We start from the raw sequence: 16540 nt of genomic DNA on the forward strand, positions 1-16540 counted from the left end.
CCTCAACATTGCCACTGACCCTGTCATCAGGGTCAAAGAAGCCAGGCCAAGGAAAGACAAGCAGCTGATAGCGTAGCCCATCCACCACCCACTGTCCATGCCTGCTATAACTGGACAGGCTGGGCCTGGGGCTGGAGGATGTCAGTTCTAGAAACCAGTTTTGGCCTCTTTGCCTAAGAGATGAGGAATAGAGGTAATGAGGGAGCCAGATGGAGAGTCTAGGAACCAGGGATGGATTCGTGTATATTTCACATAAATGTACATACACATCCACATGCCACACACACAGTAATTATCACCAGAGTTTGAAATCCGACTTCCTGGATACAAAGTCCAGCTCTGCTTATTAGCCAGGGGACTTTGGGCTGAATCTCAGCTGCCTCATCTATAAAATGGGCAAAATAATAGTACCTTAAATTTATCTTGATCCATTCAGGCTGTCATAACAAAATACCATAAACTAGGTGACTTATAAGCAACAGAAATGTATTTCTCACAATTCTGGAGGCTGGAAGTCCAAGATCAAGGCACCAGCAGACTCTGTGTCTGGTGACAGTTTCCTGGTTCATAGATGGCACTTTCTGGCTGCATCCTCACAGCCAGAAGTGGGAGAGGTGAGGAATCTGGGTTGGGACCTCTTTTATAAAGGCACTGATCCCATTGCCTCATGACCTGATCACCTCCCAAAGGCCCTACCTCCTAATCCCATCACCTTGGGCATTATTAGCACTGATGTGTGAATTTGGGAAAAGACATGAGCATTCAGTCCATAGCAGTTACTAAGAGGATAAACTAGGATAATATACAGAAAGCTCATTGTGTCATGCTCATTACACAATAAGGATTTGATAACTATTAGCTAGCACTCCTGTCATTATCACTGTTGCTAACTTCACATCTGCCGTTTGTCAGTGTACATAAAGCCCCAACCCAGCCCCCAAGGAGCTCGGTCTAGTGCCTTAAAGAACATTCTGCCGCCTAGTTCTAGTCCAATTTTGTTTGGATGCTGGGATTGGACCAAATGACTATTATCACCTCTTTTTCTCACTGCCACGTGAAGGACCACAAGACTCAGTAAAAGAGATTCAGGCCAGGAGCCTGGGGTTACACCCCAGCTCTGCCATATCCCTGCTGTGCAACTTGGACAGGTGGCTTTACCTTCCTGGGTCCCAAGGCTCTTCTCATTGACTAAAGACACTCTAGACTACTCTGACTTAAAAAAAAAAAAAACACACTGCTGCCTCCTCAAAGAGCAATGTCCCCATCCCCTTTCTCTCACCAGCCTTGCTAGGAACATTATTCTATAGATCTTTTGACCTGGACGGGGCTAGCAAGATGCTATGAACATGAAAACGTAGCAACACTGCTGACACTGACAACTGCTGCTTCTCTGGTACTTCCTGCACCTGCTGAGATTTCAGGAGTCACTACTAAGCTGCTGTAGCCCCTGCCCAATGCCAGGCTGCTGGGTTTAGAAGACCCTGAGCCTCTGAAGCCAGAAGTGCCAACCACTGCACACCCAAGCTCCAGGGAGCAAGGGAGGTGCCCACCACCCACAAGACTCAGAAAGCAGTACGGGGTCTGCCTGTCACTTCACTCCTGAAACTCCCTCTTTGGGAACCACCTGGCTATGGCAAAGGAAAACAGAGAGCAGCCCACCCCACCTGTGCCTCCATCTTCTACATTATCTTAAAGTTTTCCTTTTTATAATGTGTCCTGCTACCGGCCTCTCGCTCACCCATCTTAACCTCCTCTAGTTATTGATTTCTCATTCTATTAAATCCTCCTCTTTAACTCTGGCCCTTAAACTCCCATTGCAAACAGTATTTACTGCTAGCCACCCTCCCAGGCCTGCACCAGGACTCCCCTGTTCTGGAGGTCACCTCCTCCCTGCTCCCTCCTGGGGGCTGCAGTAGAGACCCATAGGGCCTCATGTGGTGGGTGGTCTCACTGAATTGGGAACTCTGAGAGGCACAATGCATTGTATGCCCATGTTTATACAGAGAACACTGAGCAGCAATTCGTAGCCTGGGTTTCCTGTTTCCACACCTGCTCTCTTTCACTGGTCCCTAGCATATCCTCTCCCCAAGATGACTCTGGGCACACCCCAGCTAGCCTGTCAGCCTCTCCACAGCCTACATACCACAACGCACTTTGAACAACCACATTACCACTGCCACTTAGCTTACCTTGATCCCTCTGAGAAAACTGCTCCCCAACACATAGGTGAGATGCCAAGTCGACTCTACAGGAGAGGAGGCTGGCCTGACTTCCAGGTGAGCAAATGGGCCCAACTTATAGGTAGGATGGTGGCCTGACTTCCAATGAGAAGGCAGGGGCTCACAGTGATTGGTCAGTCAGTCAATAGTTCGTGGACATAAAATTGCCTAAGGCCTCCCTGTGGTGCACAACAGATGAGCCTCAGCCTCAGGACTACATGAGGAAGGGAGGGCTGCCTGCTTGGGGACAGGGAAGTCCTGGGCTCCTTGGCCACCCAAGCTAGGACTCCCATGGTTAGACAGAAAGAAGGCGAGAGGGTCACAGAATCAGGAAGTTCAGTCTGACTGCGGAGCCCTGGACACCAATCCCAGAATTCTAAGGCTCACACGGCCACCTGTGCATTTATCCCTGTAGCAAACATTTGCTAAACATGAGTTGAGGCCTCTTAAGTAGGACAAATATTTGCTTGCACCTGCTCTTGGCAAGCACTAGGGACACCTCAGTGAGCAAAGCAGATGCAGCGGTCCCTGACCGACCTCCGGGATGGAAGCTCCACTCTGGGTCCCCTGGAGGCGACAAACACAGAAGGGGAAACTTCAAAGGGAGTAAGTGCTGGGCACAGGGTCCCAGCGCCATGAAGGGAAGGCAGTGAGGGCTGGCAGGAGGGTGAGAGGTGAGATCCAGGCATCAAACACTTGAGGGACAGCCCCCTTGCCGCATGTGCCCCAAAGGTCACACTTGGCCCAAGACTGCTCAGCTGCTGTCCAGGAACTCCACAGGCCATGCAGCCTGGTCCCCAAATGCCCCAGGCACTTTGCTCATGGCAACCTGGGGAAAGCACTTCCTCTTCTGGTTTCTTATTTCTGAAAGTCTCATTGCCATTCTCTGGACTCCAGGCTAGAAATCCGAAAGTTACCCCGACACTTCCTGCTCCTCATCTGCTGATCCAATCTGTCGGCACGTTCTGCCGTTCCTCAGAAATGTCATTCAAGCCCCCCCAACTGTCACCCCCGCCTAGCCCTCAACCCTTCTTTCAGCATAACACTCCTCTGCCCAAGAATCTTCAACAACTCCCCCGAGCCTGCTGCAGCCACCAGAGCCTTTTCTCTTTGGCGTTCAAGGTCCTCTTGAATTCGGTCAGTTCTGCCCCTACCCGTCCACCCTGGCACTCCACTGATAGGGTCTTCTGCAGCTGACAGGACCTTCTTCACTTGCTCTGTCCGCTCTGCCTACTCACTCCATCCTCTCTCCCCCTGCTCTGCCTGCAGATGGCCACTGCTCACCCTTCTCTCTGTGGAGCTCTCCCCCCCATCACCGAGCTCCGCTTGGCATATGCATCACCACGTGCGTGTCAACAAGGGCATCACATTCCACCCATACATGTGTCTAGTGTGCTCTTTGCCCAAATCACACACCTGCTGGGCTGCACGAGAATGATTTAAGTGCCTGGATGTTCAAAGACCTGTGATGAACTGTTGAAGAAATGCCCCCTCCCACTTTTGAAAATAAATGATGCCCGAGAGTAAAGAAGCTGGAGCCCGCATTGGTCTGTGACATAGGACAGGGTATGTGACAGCATTAGAGCCCCCTGGGACTCCTGTCCTTATCTGTAAGACAGAAGATGCTTACATCTAACTCACAAGGTAGCTGGACTGATTGAGTGAAACAAGCAGAGTATGCAGTCAACAGGATGTTAAATTGATTCCTTCCTTCCTTCCTTCCTTCCTTCCTTCCTTCCTTCCTTCCTTCCTTCCCATAATTTACCCAGCCTGGTACTGCGGTACAAGATTGTTTTCCATATTGGATTTGCTAGACATAAGGCATACCCTATTTTATGTAAGTAACTATTTCTTATGTCTCCACTATGGACAGGGCCAGGTTACAGCAGCTGAAAGACAGTGTTAGGAGCTGAAGTATGTGAACAGGTACCAGGCAAAGGCTTTGCTCCTTGTGGGATTTGCCATCTGGGTAGGTAGACAAACAGAACAGCTCATCATCAATGCCAGGCAGGAGCTGGGAGGTGACCCAGTCCACCAAGAGGGAGAATGGGAGGCAGTCACCTAGCTGATGTATCCTGGATACTCACCTGGGCTCACCTTCTAATGGAACCAGTCACATCCCCACCCTCTCACTTTCCAGGCTGCCAACCCTCTGAAGCAGGTGAGATTGTCCCCATTTTACAGGTGAGGGAAGTGAGGCTCAGACAGGTTAAGCAGGTCATGCAGGGATGATGTAAGGAAAGGAAGTGCCTGACACCGAGCAGCTGGAGTCACCCTTCCAGGTCATAAAAGAACCCACTGCACCCTGAAGGCTGGGCAAGGTGAGGATGGGCAGAAAGGAAAAAAGTCAAGGGCGTGAGTGAGGGAGTATGGGTCCTGTGCTGAGGGGTGGGAAGAGGGTCGCACCAGAGGCCATGGTGCGACATGAAGGCTGGGACCCACACACAGAGGGCCTCAACTCCAGGGGAAGGCCTCCACAGGTATCCCACAGCCCAGGGACACTGAAGACCCCTGAGACCAGGTCACCACAGGTAAGACCTGAGTGGGCACTGAAGAGACGGGGACGGGACAGGGATTCTGAGGACCCAGCAACTGAGCCCTTAAAAAACAGCAAGGACTTCACCAAAAGTACAGGACTGCAAGTGCAAAGACCTCTGATGAAGCTGTGTTGCCTCTGACAAATCATTCAACTCTCTGAGCCTCAGTTTCTGTGGGTCAATACCACCTCCTTATGGGGGCGTTGGCAGGCAGACCAAATGCTGGTAGGGCTACAGTGGGGGGGGGCATTCAATGCAGCCATTGTTCTGAAAAGTGTCTGGAAGTCTGCAGAACTTTGTCACAAGGAAGGGATTAATACTGGAGCAGGGACAACAGCTGAGCTCTTCCCACAGGTGAACTCACCAGCCTCATAACTGTCCTCTTGCTTCCTGAGCCTGCCTGCCTTCCTCCCTTCCTCCCTTTCATCCATCGTTCCGTCCTTCCTTCTTTCCTCCTCCCATCTCTGGGGAGCTCAGACCTAGCCCAGAAGCAGCTGAGTTCCCTACTCCAGAACTCCCTGCTTCCACTCCACAGGGAGTTTCTCCCTAGAGAAGGGTTCCATCATGAGAAAGTTCCAGTTTTCAAACTGGAAAGTGAAACCATGAAGCAGCTCCAGTCTCTCAGAACTTTCAGTGCTAGGAAAGCACCAGCCAAAGATCAAAAGATGCCTGGGTGGGGGATGGGGGAAATGTGGAATCCCAACATCTGCCCCCAGCCTCCCCTCCACTAGCACCTGCCCCATCAGGCTGAACCAACCCTGCCTGCAGGTCTCAGGTGGCCCAGCCAGAGGAGGACAGGGGCGGAGCTGGAGAGTCAGACAGGAAGCTGGTAGGTAAGCCCAGGCCACAAGAAACGCACAAAATACAGAAAATTAAACAAACCCAGACACTGTGATGTGTGCATATTAGATTAACTCTCCAAAGGGTCGCGACCTTGAGGTACACATCCAGCCAGTAAGGAAAATAATAAACCTGATTAATGGTAAAGTATGAGCTGCCGCTTCAGCAAATAAAGCCAGCCTGATGATGCCCAGTGGAATTCCAGGGGCTCTCCTTCCCTGGCAGGAGCAAATGCAGCCAACATTTCCTGCCCCTTGCCTCGGCCACCTAAGCCGACACTCAGGGACTACGGATGGATGGGACTTCTCTCTCACTTGTCCACTGCCAACCCAGGCAGTCCCATTCCAGGAGATATCGTGCCAGCTGTTTCCAAGTACTCTTGGAAGTGACACTACCACCAGGTGACCCCCAGGATTGCACGTGAAGGTAGCTGTTTTTGTCCCCGCAGGGCTCAGTTCTCTTGGCCAGTCCTTAGACCTCTTCAGAGATGCCCACTGCCCAGCAGAGGGGCCCAGCCCAGACAGGGTTTCCCTCCTCTTCCCAGACAACCCAGGCCCCTGGGAGACATGCCCAGGAGAGCCACTGGAGGGAGGCAGGGAGGTGGCACCGCGTGGCATCACCAGACAACAGCACCAAGAGGAAGATGGCAGCATCAAGTACAGATGCCAAGAGCCATGCAGCTCAATGTCCAGGCGGGGACCAGCTCAGCCCGCATTGCCCCGCCACTGCCAGGCAGCCTGGCCAGAGGGCCCTGACCCAGCCCCTAGGCGGCGCCTCCCCCACCCCAAGGCAGGCCTCCGCCAACTCTCCCCGGGCTCCACCTCCTCCCTCACTTTCCTCAGCTCCGGGGAGCCGGGGAGCGAGGCACAGGTGCTCTCAGCGCCTTGAACCCCCCTGTCCCAGCTGTCACCAGGGCGCCCTCCACCCTGGCCAGGACTGAGCCGCTCTGCGGGTCCTCACTGGAAAGCATCTCGGTCGCCTCCCCTCCCCCTCCCCCCAGCCCCCTCCCCCTCCCGCGCCCAATGCAGGTCTCTAGAGTTTCTCCCTCACTTCCCACTCGGGTGAACTAGGGTGGGATGGCTGGGAGCCCCATTAGTCGCGGGAAGGAGGGTCATTTCTGATAGGACGCTGGCTCCGCCAAAGCAAGACGGCGTGTAGGATGGGGGGTGTGGTGGTGGCCGGAGTCCAGGGCAGGGGCAGGGGGCAGGGGAGGCAGACGGCAGCGAGGGAAGGGGGAGGGGGCTTTGGGAGCAATGCTGCGCCTGTAGGGGGGCTGTAGTGGGGATTCGGCGCTGGGGGAAGCGGAGGGTGACGAGGAGGGGGAGAAGCGCCAGTGTCGGGAAGGGGCCGTCATCCCTGCAGGGGGCAGAGGCAGGGCTGGGAGTTGTACAGGGAAGGGGGAGGACCACGGCGGGAGGATGGAGAGCCGGGGAGGGGATGCGGAGGGGGGAGGCAGACGGGGATGGAGACTGAAGGAAGTACGGGGCAGATCGGGGGGGCTCGGGCACCGGAGTGCGGGGGACAGGGCGGCTGAAGGCGGGAGCGGGGGGGCGGGGGTGGTGAGCGGGGGCCGGGCAGGGTGCGGGCCGCGGCCCCGAGGGAGCGAGCGGCGAAGACGTCAGAAGTCGGGGTGCGGCGCGGCGGGGGCCCGCGCGGATGGCACTCGGGGGCGCGGGCCGGGGTCTCCGCGGCGGGCCGCTGCCCTTACCTGGGCGGCTCCGCACTCCAGGGGTTGAGCCGGGGGCCCGGCGCTGCTCGGCCGGTCGCCGGGCTGTTGTTTTCCTTTTTTTTTTTTTTTTTTTTTTTTTTCTTCCGCAGCAGCCGCGGCGGCTCCAGCCCGATCCGCCGGCAGCCGAAGGCAGAGTCTGTGTCCGGCTGCGAGCGAGCCGGGAGCGGGGAGCGCGGGAGGCGCGCGGCGAGGCGCGGGGCGCCGCCCGGCGGGCAGCGCGGGAACTGCGGCGGCCCCGCGCGCAGCCGGCTGGGGGGGGCGCCCCTTCGGGGCCACCGGCACCCCGCGCTGCCGGCTCGCCCCGCGCCCCGGCGGGGGCCTCGCCGGCGTCCCGAGCCTAGGCACAGGGATAACCGGGCGGCGGCGGGTCCGGGTGGCCCGATCCAAACTTGCGGTCGCCGCTGGAGCCGGGCCGAGCGTGGGAGAAGTCGGCTTGGGGGAGCGGTGCCGGACCCGGCCGAGGCGAGGGGCGAGGGCCGTGCAGGTGGCGCGCCCCGCGATGTCTCGACCTCAGCCAGGAAACCTGGGTGCAGTCCGCACTCTCCACCACTCTGCGCAGAGGGGCAGCCCACCCCGGCCCCGAGGAGGTATTAGCCCAGCCGCCTTCGGCGGGCAGAGGGCGCCTTCTGGTGGCAATTGGGGACCAGCACGAGGGACGAGCATGCCCTGGTACGGAAGAGACTGAGGCCTCAGTGGTGGTGTGAAAGATAGAGAGGGGGAGGCTTTCTGGGGAGAGGCAAATCCATCATTCTTTCCAGGAGGCTGAAGAGCAACGGCCTGTGTTTGGTAGTTCCGGGGCACTAATTTATGAACACAAACGTCTCGTGTTTAAGAACGAGGGGCCTGAGGCGAGGAAGGAAGGGCCCAGCCCCAGAGCACACTGGGAGCAAGTGGCAGGACCAAGAAGGAAGCCAGGCTGCAGATGGAGCGCCCTAAGGGACCAGGAGGCCTGAGGGACATGTGGCCCACTCAAACCTATTATCCCCTCTTTCCCAACCGGCAGGGTCTGTCTTGGACAGACCCCAAAGTCATTACATCAGCCCTCCCATCTATCACCTGTGCCCCACCCATCCCTTAACACACCCACAGTCTCTCCAGATGCTCTGGGAAGGATTTTGTTGGTCTTGGGCATAGAAGGGCAATATGTGGACTGCAGAATATGTGTTGGCACATCTTCCTCGGGGCTAACTGGCTAGACTGGGCCAACGCTGAGCTCACTGCTCCAGGGAGGAATGTGGGTGGCTCGTCCTGTCCTCCCTCCTCCACCACCAGACTGGGCTTCTTTTGGGATTGAACAGGGTTCCATTTCTCCAGCCAAACATTATATAGTACTTACTGTATGCCAAAGCTGCAAGTGTGATCCCAAAAACCCTTGCATCAGCTTTGCAAGATAGGTGTCAAGATGAACCTAAGGCCATCTGACCAATGAGGAAACCCTTTAAAGTTTAAGATCAAGTGTGGGGCAGTCCCATCCTGCAGTAAATGGGCTACACAGAACTGAGGTGTGAATGCGGCTCTGTTCCTCATTGTGGAGGTCATTCTCTTGGTTTGCACAAAGGACAGAAAGGCAGCAAGTGCCTTGGGCTGGCAGAAGAGGCCATCCCTGACCAGGCCAGGCGACTTTACATTCCCTTGGCTTCAGTTTTCCTCTTTAAAACCAAGAGAAGCAGCCTCCTGCAGTTGGCTCACACCTGAAATCCTAGCTAACCTAGGAGGCTAAGGTGGGAGGATCCAGGTTTGAAGCCAACCTGGGCAAATAGTTCCCAAGACCCCATCTCCAAAATAACCAGAGCAAAATGGACTGGATGTGTGGCACAAGTGGTAGAATGCTTGCTTTGCAAGCATGAAGCCCTAAGTTCAAACCCTAGTCCCACCAAAGAAAAAAAAAAAGAAAGAAAGAGAATGAGAGAAGAGATTGGATGATCTCAATCACTTCAAAACGACATGCGTGGATCCCTGACCTACTGGAAGGACACAAGATCAGCACAGTCACAGAGGCTTCCATGTCTGGAGAGGAAAATACTGTATATGTGAACTGTTTGCCCATGTTCTTTGGGCTGGTGAGCTCATCCTATGAGCCAAGGAAGGGGGAGGAGCTTTTGGAAGGTCTTAGAGATATCTGATGACTAGAGGTAGCCTTGGTTGTGGCCTCATGAATACCCTAGTTTCTTCCCTTCCTGCAAAAGCGATTCTTTCTTAAGTCTGCCCCTGGAAGCAAGGAGCCCCCACAAGTCAGAGGGTGGGCAACAACACCAGAGAAGCCTGCCTTCAGCCCTACCTTGGTTATCCCCTACCTAGTCTCCTGTCTCTTTCTTCCCCCCTGTGGCTCGCTGTTGAGTTCTTTTGACACAGTCACTCCTTGCTGTCCACCTTCTTTATTCCTGATCACAATTGCCCATCAGCATTCAATTCCAGGCAATTTCCCAAGCTTAGCTCTAAGGGTCGGAAGGCTATTCTAGATGGATTTCATAGTTGGAGGCGGCAGTAAGCTGGCCCCACTGATCTTGGATGAAAAAGCAGGAGGGATGGGAAATGGGGCCCTAGTCTAGAAAGTCTTGCCTGAAGCGCCCCTTGCAGACAGCAGCTATGCTATGCTGGATGGAATGACCTGGGCATCATGATTAGGTCTGGCGGATCCAAGCTCTTTGATGGCTGGTGCTTGCACAAAAGTTTGTTCTCCGGGATTTCTTTTTAGCTTCTTCCCTCTTTGTATTTGTCTCAGGTATGGCCAGGAAGAATAGTTGATTTGAACTACCTACCATGTCTCTTCCAGAGTTCCCTTTAAGGGTTCATCACAAGTTTATAAAAACTCTACTGCATAAACAGGGCCAGCTGAGGCACCCAGTAACCAAGTGGCTTGTCCTCACATTGCTTAGTGGCACCTGCCATCATCATGCCCTGTCTTTCAGGAACTCTTCCAACAGTCTTCTGTTCTCCCTGTCTGTGGACTGCTCCTTTCAGTACATCCTAAAACGGCTACCAGGGTGATGTAATTAAAACAAGGTTTACCACTTCACTCCCTAGCTGAAAACCCTTCCACCACCCTGTACAACCTGTAATGGTAAAATTGCATCCAAAACTTCTGGGCACAGCTCCAAGTTCCCTGCTTACCTCTGCCTCTCTCGTCTTCTACCTCTGCTCCTCTCATACTCCATCCATACCAAGGCATTTCCAGTTCTCTGGTCATCCTGTTTTTCAACTGTGACTTAACACACTGAATTCTGCCTGGAATCCCCAGCCTTGCATCCACACAAAGACACAAGGGCCTTTTTAACCTTTCAACTCTCAGTTTAGGAATCCTCTCTGGTAGCTTAGTCTTTGCTACCTAGCCCACCCTGTCCCCTGCCCCACAACAGAATGAATCCTTCCTTCTCTGAGCCTGTCTTGCACTTGTTAGATTTTGCTCTAACAGACTGGGAATGTGTGCTCCTGGATTTATCCTTTACTTCTCCCTTCTTTGTATTTTGTCTTGGGTATGTCCATGAAGCAGAATATTTTATCTTAAATTTCCCTGCCAGTTCTTTTCCAAAGGTCCCCTTGAAAGTTTGCCACCAGTTCATAGAATACAGACTATATAGAGTAAGGGTTAGTGGGGTTCATATGTCTGGAAAAATCAGTTTTGCTCCTGTCATTGGTCCCCAAGAGTCAGGTGAAATGACCTTACTGGCAAACATGAAACTCTGGGTCCTCACTAAGTTTGAAGTCTTTATAAATGTAGGTGAGGTTGGAGTTCACGTCTGAGAGAGAACTTGAGGTTGAAGAAGCAAGAGCCTAAGCCAGTCTTCATAACATTAGGTTTGTTTTCTATAGGGCTCTAGTGTAAAATTACTGATTTGCCAGAACTTTTGACTTTTCTGGCAGTTTGTAAGCTAGGAACTAGGTTTAACTTCTTTGACGACCACCTGACGACTCCATAAATAGGGTCGCAGCCTATCTATGTGGCTGTCCAACTGTTCCTTGTGCTTGTGTGCTGTTGCTCTTTGTGAGTCCATGACAAACAAGTCTCCTCCTGTGTTGAGTTTTTCTATGCACAGGCCTTCTAGGCATGTGCCTGAGGGAAATCTCCTCAATGTAGGGAAGGGTTCTACTGGCAAAGATACCCAATAAAAAAAAGCTACAAAGAAAAACAAAGTTTTTCTGTGGAACATTAAGCTTTTCTGTCTTTGGAAAAAGAAGTAGAGGTTTAGGGTTCACAAAATGATTTTGAACTTTGGATTCAAATCTCTGCCAATAAATTACTAATTTACCTGTGTCTGCTTTCATGGAGGAAAAGGTGATCATGGTTACCTCATGGGATGGTTGAGTGAGATATATATATATACATATACATATACATATACATATACATATACATATACATATACATATACATATATAAACCCTTTTAATTTCTGACAACAACAAAAAGAAACAGGAGCCTAATTGTACATCCACATCAGCATGCCGTATTAGGGGATTTTTTTTTTTCAGTACTGGGGTTTGAACTCAGGGCCTCACGCTTGCTAAGAAGGCGCTCTACCACTTGAGTGAGGGCCCCAGTCCCCAGGCAATATCATAGTTCAATAATCCTAGTGGATCACTTCACTCAAATTCCAGACTGAGAGAAAAGAAATCCTCAGTGTCCTTCTTGTCACCTTTTTGAGGGATAAATGGCTCATTTGCAAAGCATAATGTGTACCAAAACTAGCTTAGAAGTAGAATTGAAGTTAGGAAAAGTATTCTTTGATTTTTACACCTACCTTAAAAGATGAAAGAAGCAGTCATTTTTGCCAATGACATTATGGATAAGTGTTGGCAAGGAACAAAAGTATGTGTTCCCCAAGCCATGACACCAGATTGCTCAGCCTAGCTGGGTATGAAGACTACATCTAACATTAAAAAGTTGTGACCCCACTTGACAACTGTATTATAACCCAGCTCCCTTCCCTCAACACTTATTATCTCTGTCTTGTTAGTCCAGGCATAAAGAATACCACTAACATGGAAACTAGAACGAAAATTTGGATCGTCCTTGATCGAGATACAACCCGTCTCTCAATTCTGCAGCCTCGCTCTCATTCCCAATGTGAGAACCTAATTCATTCCCACCACGTTAGTTACTTTCCACTTACTACTCTGCAGAGAAGATAAGCCACCATGGCATGTAGTTCTTCAAGAAATCTTTGGTGCCTGTTATGTGCTGGCACCCAGAGGCAAAACAGAAAGAAAAAAAAAAAAGACAAATTCAGGGCTTTGTCCTCTTGGAGTTCACAGTAAAGTAAAGGGTACTGTAACATAGTACATTCTCCTTCTAACAGTGTCCATCCGTCCTGACATCAGAATGTTTGGGGTATGGTATTTTGCATGCAATTAACTTGGTTACATGGTCTTCCTCCAGGCTGGCAGGCAGAATGGGGATATAGAGGCAGGAGGATGTGGTTTATGGCAATCAAAAGTTGAGACAGTTTAGAGACCATTTCCTTTGATGAACAGAAGCTTTTTAGCTTTATGAGGTCCCATTTATCTATGCTATCTCTTAGTTGCTGTGCTGCTGGGGTTTCATTGAGAAAGTTCTTACCTATACCTACTAACTCCAGAGTATTTCCTACTCTTTCCTGTATCAACTTTAGAGTTTGGGGCCTGATATTAAGATCCTTGATCCAGGAATTCCAAGATGGCAGCTAGAGGGAGGAAGCAGAAAGCGAGCCTCCTATAGTGAAATCTTGGAGAGACGCTGGAGACACACTTTGCAGGCATAATCACCGAGAAAAGGCATAACTTTGACTCCTCCACATCTCCAGCCGGCGCAGAGAATCTCCACTTCACGTTAAACGGAGAACCGAGGAGACCCCCGGGGCCGCCAGTGGCCGGCGCCCATACGGCTTGGGAAGACGCGGACCAGGTGAGCTTCGCGGTACCGCGGTTCCCCCACAGACAAGCCTGGGCCAGAGCAGCATAGCCCCCTGGACAGACTGACCTCCACCCGGGAAAAAAAGAGAAACTGAGTACTAAGCAATAAAAACAGTTAAGACACGCTGGAAAGAGGGTGGGGCGCCCTGAGCGCTGAAGATTGGGGGAAGGGAACCCTTCCCGGGACTGTAAATAAACAAGCCGGGCGGGCCGGAGAGCCTCTGGCAGGAGCGGGGCGCGCACCCAGCAACCAGGAGCGGGGATGCTTGTGAGAGTGGCGGAGGGAGGAAAACAACACAGGAGAGGAGGGAAGACCCACCTCCCACGTGAACTGTAAATAAACACGCAGGCCTGACAACGCGGGGCAGTGTCACCTTTCCCAGTGCTTGGAAAGGGAAAGCCTGTAGCAGAGGCTCCCGCACAGGAGAACTCAGAGCAAACAAAGCCTGTGAGACCAGGTGAGCGCTAGCTCACCCCAGAGATCTGCATAAATAACGCCGCCAGCTACAGGCTGAGAGCAGCAGGCAGGCAAGACACAGTTGCAGATACCACTCTCAGAACTGCCTCCAGACGCTTTTTTTTCTTTTTCTCCCTACCTTTGATGAGAGAACAACCGAATTACACCTGCAAGCCGAAAAACTTACTGAAACTGTATTGCATTTGAACTGGGGACACTTGGTGGGGCTTTTTTTTTTCTTTCTTCTGTGTGTGTGTGAGTGTAGTTTTGTTCTACTTTATGCATCCCCTTTGATGAGACAACTACAGAACAACATCTGAGGCACCAACTCCAGGACTGGAGATTGAGACGGACATCCAAATTATTAAGACTGAAATTGCATTGCATATAAACTTGGAAGTTTTTTGGTTTTTTTTTTTTTTAATTTTCTATTTTCCATTTTATTTTAATTCATTTTTATAAATAGATATTACTTTCATATACTTATTTTTTATTTTTTTATCTTTGATTTTCAATCCTCTCTCTGTCTCTCTATTGTCTGTTCAGCTTACTGTCGATTAGTACACTAACACTCCCTGTTTATACCTTTGAAACTCTCTTGTCTGATACCTTGTTCTGCTTTCTCCCTCTTGTCTGTATATTTGTTTTCCCCTTTTCTTTAACTTCTTGCTTTCCATCTCAGCTCACTCTTCCATTCTCAATATTACCATTGTTATTATTACAAGCTAGAAAATACTTAATTACACACAGTACAGGGACAGTAACAACACCAAGAACAATGACAGGAAGACAGAAAAAACAAGGAAACCAGTTTCCCCACAGCAAAAAATTAGTACAGGAACCAGAGGGGAATGAAGAGAACAGAAACTCAGATCCAGACTCCAACAAAATGAAGATAAACTATGCCAAAGGACCCAATGAAGCCCACAAGAATAATTTAAAAGAAGACATACTACAAGTACTCAATGAGAATTTTATAGAGATGATACTGGATAGGGTCAACCAAAATGTACAGGAGACACTCAAGAAATTCCAAGACAATAAAAATAGAGAATTTGAAAAAGCAAAAGAAGAAATAAAGGAAACCATAGAAGCACTGTATAAACACCAAAGTGAAAGAGAGAACACAATGAATAAATGGATAAATGAACTCAGGACAAAAATAGACAACAATAAAGAAGAAAACAGCCAGGATATGGAAAACCTCAGAAAAAAGAACGAAACAGAACTGCAAAACAAAACGGAAGGCCAATCCAGCAGAATAGAACAAACAGAAGACAGAATCTCAGAACTTGAAGATGAAATGGTAATTAAAGGAAAAACTGAAGAACTATTAATTAAGCAACTCAAGACCTGTGAAAAGAAAATGCAAGAACTCACCGACTCCATCAAAAGACCAAACTTGAGAATCATGGGCATCGAAGAAGGAGAAGAGGTGCAAGCGAAGGGAATGCGTAATATATTCAACAAAATAATAACGGAAAATTTCCCAAATCTAGAGAAAGATATTCCCATACAAATGCAAGAGGCCTCCAGGACACCAAACAGACCAGATCAAAATAGAACTACTCCACGACATATCATCATTAAAACAACAAGTTCAAGATCCTTGATCCATTTTGAGCTAATATTGGTATAGGGTGATATACATGGATCTAGTTTCAGGTTTTTGCAGACTGCTAACCAGTTTTCCCAGCAGTTTTTGTTGAAGAGGCTGCTATTTCTCCATCGTATATTTTTAGCTCCTTTGTCAAAGACAACTTGGTTATAGTTGTGTGGCTTCATATCTGGGTCCTCTATTCTGTTCTACTGGTCTTCATGTCTGTTTTTGTGCCAGTACCATGCTGTTTTTATTGTTATTGCTTTGTAATATAGTTTGAAGTCAGGTATCGTGATACCTCCAGCATTGTTCTTTTGACTGAGTATTGCCTTGGCTATTCGTGGCCTCTTGTGTTTCTATATAAATTTAACGGCAGATTTTTCAATCTCTTTAATGAATGTCATTGGAATTTTGATGGGAATTGCATTAAACATGTAGATTACTTTTGGGAGTATAGACATTTTTACTATGTGATTCTACCAATCCATGAGCATGGGAGATCTCTCCACTTTCTATAGTCTTCCTCAATCTCTTTCTTCAGAAGTGTATAGTTTTCCTTGTAGAGGTCTTTCACATCTTTTGTTAGGTTTACACCTAGGTATTTGATTTTTTTTGAGGCTATTGTAAATGGAATTGTTTTCATACATTCTTTTTCAGTTTGCTCATTGTTAGTGTATAGAAATGCTAATGATTTTTCTATGTTGATTTTATATCGTGCTACCTTGCTATAGCTATTGAGGATGTCTAGAAGCTTCTGAGTAGAGTTTTTTGGGTCTTTAAGGTAAAGAGAACACCCACAGAGTGGGAGAAAATATTTGCCAACTATACATCAGACAAAGGACTGATAACCAGAATACATAGGGAACTTAAAAAACTAAATTCTCCCAAAACTAAAGAACCAATAAAGAAATGGGCAAGTGAACTAAACAACTTTCTCAAAAGAAGAAATTCAAATGGCCAAAAAACACATGAAAAAATGCTCACCATCTCTAGCAATAAAGGAAATGCAAATTAAAACCACGCTAAGATTCCACCTCACCCCTGTTAGAATAACCATCATCAGCAACACCACCAACAACAGGTGTTGGCGAGGATGTGGGGAAAAAGGAACCCTCTTACACTGTTGGTGGGAATGTAGACTAGTACAACCACTCTGGAAGAAAATTTGGAGGCTACTTAAAAAGCTAGACATCAATCTACCATTTGATCCAGCAATACCACTCTTGGGGATATACCCAAAAGACTGTGGCACAGATTACTCCAGAGGCA

At 49.7% G+C, this 16540-nt stretch overlaps 1 protein-coding gene across 5 annotated transcripts in view; it reads right to left on the reverse strand.

Annotated features, from left to right (window-relative positions):
• The window catches only part of Grik4 (glutamate ionotropic receptor kainate type subunit 4), a 422725-nt gene extending 415259 nt beyond the window's left edge, over positions 1-7466 (reverse strand). For 3 of the 5 annotated variants that reach the window (XM_074066528.1, XM_074066527.1, XM_074066526.1), the window contains exon 1: positions 7305-7466. The gene's annotated coding sequence lies outside the window, so the exon portion shown is untranslated. The remainder of the gene's footprint in view (positions 1-7304) is intronic. The other 2 variants (XM_074066525.1, XM_074066522.1) reach the window with 1 other exon arrangement.
• Between the last annotated feature and the right edge of the window lie 9074 nt (positions 7467-16540).

Source organism: Castor canadensis, chromosome 2 (assembly GCF_047511655.1).
Source record: "Castor canadensis chromosome 2, mCasCan1.hap1v2, whole genome shotgun sequence".
NCBI classification, from domain to species: Eukaryota; Metazoa; Chordata; class Mammalia; order Rodentia; family Castoridae; genus Castor; species Castor canadensis.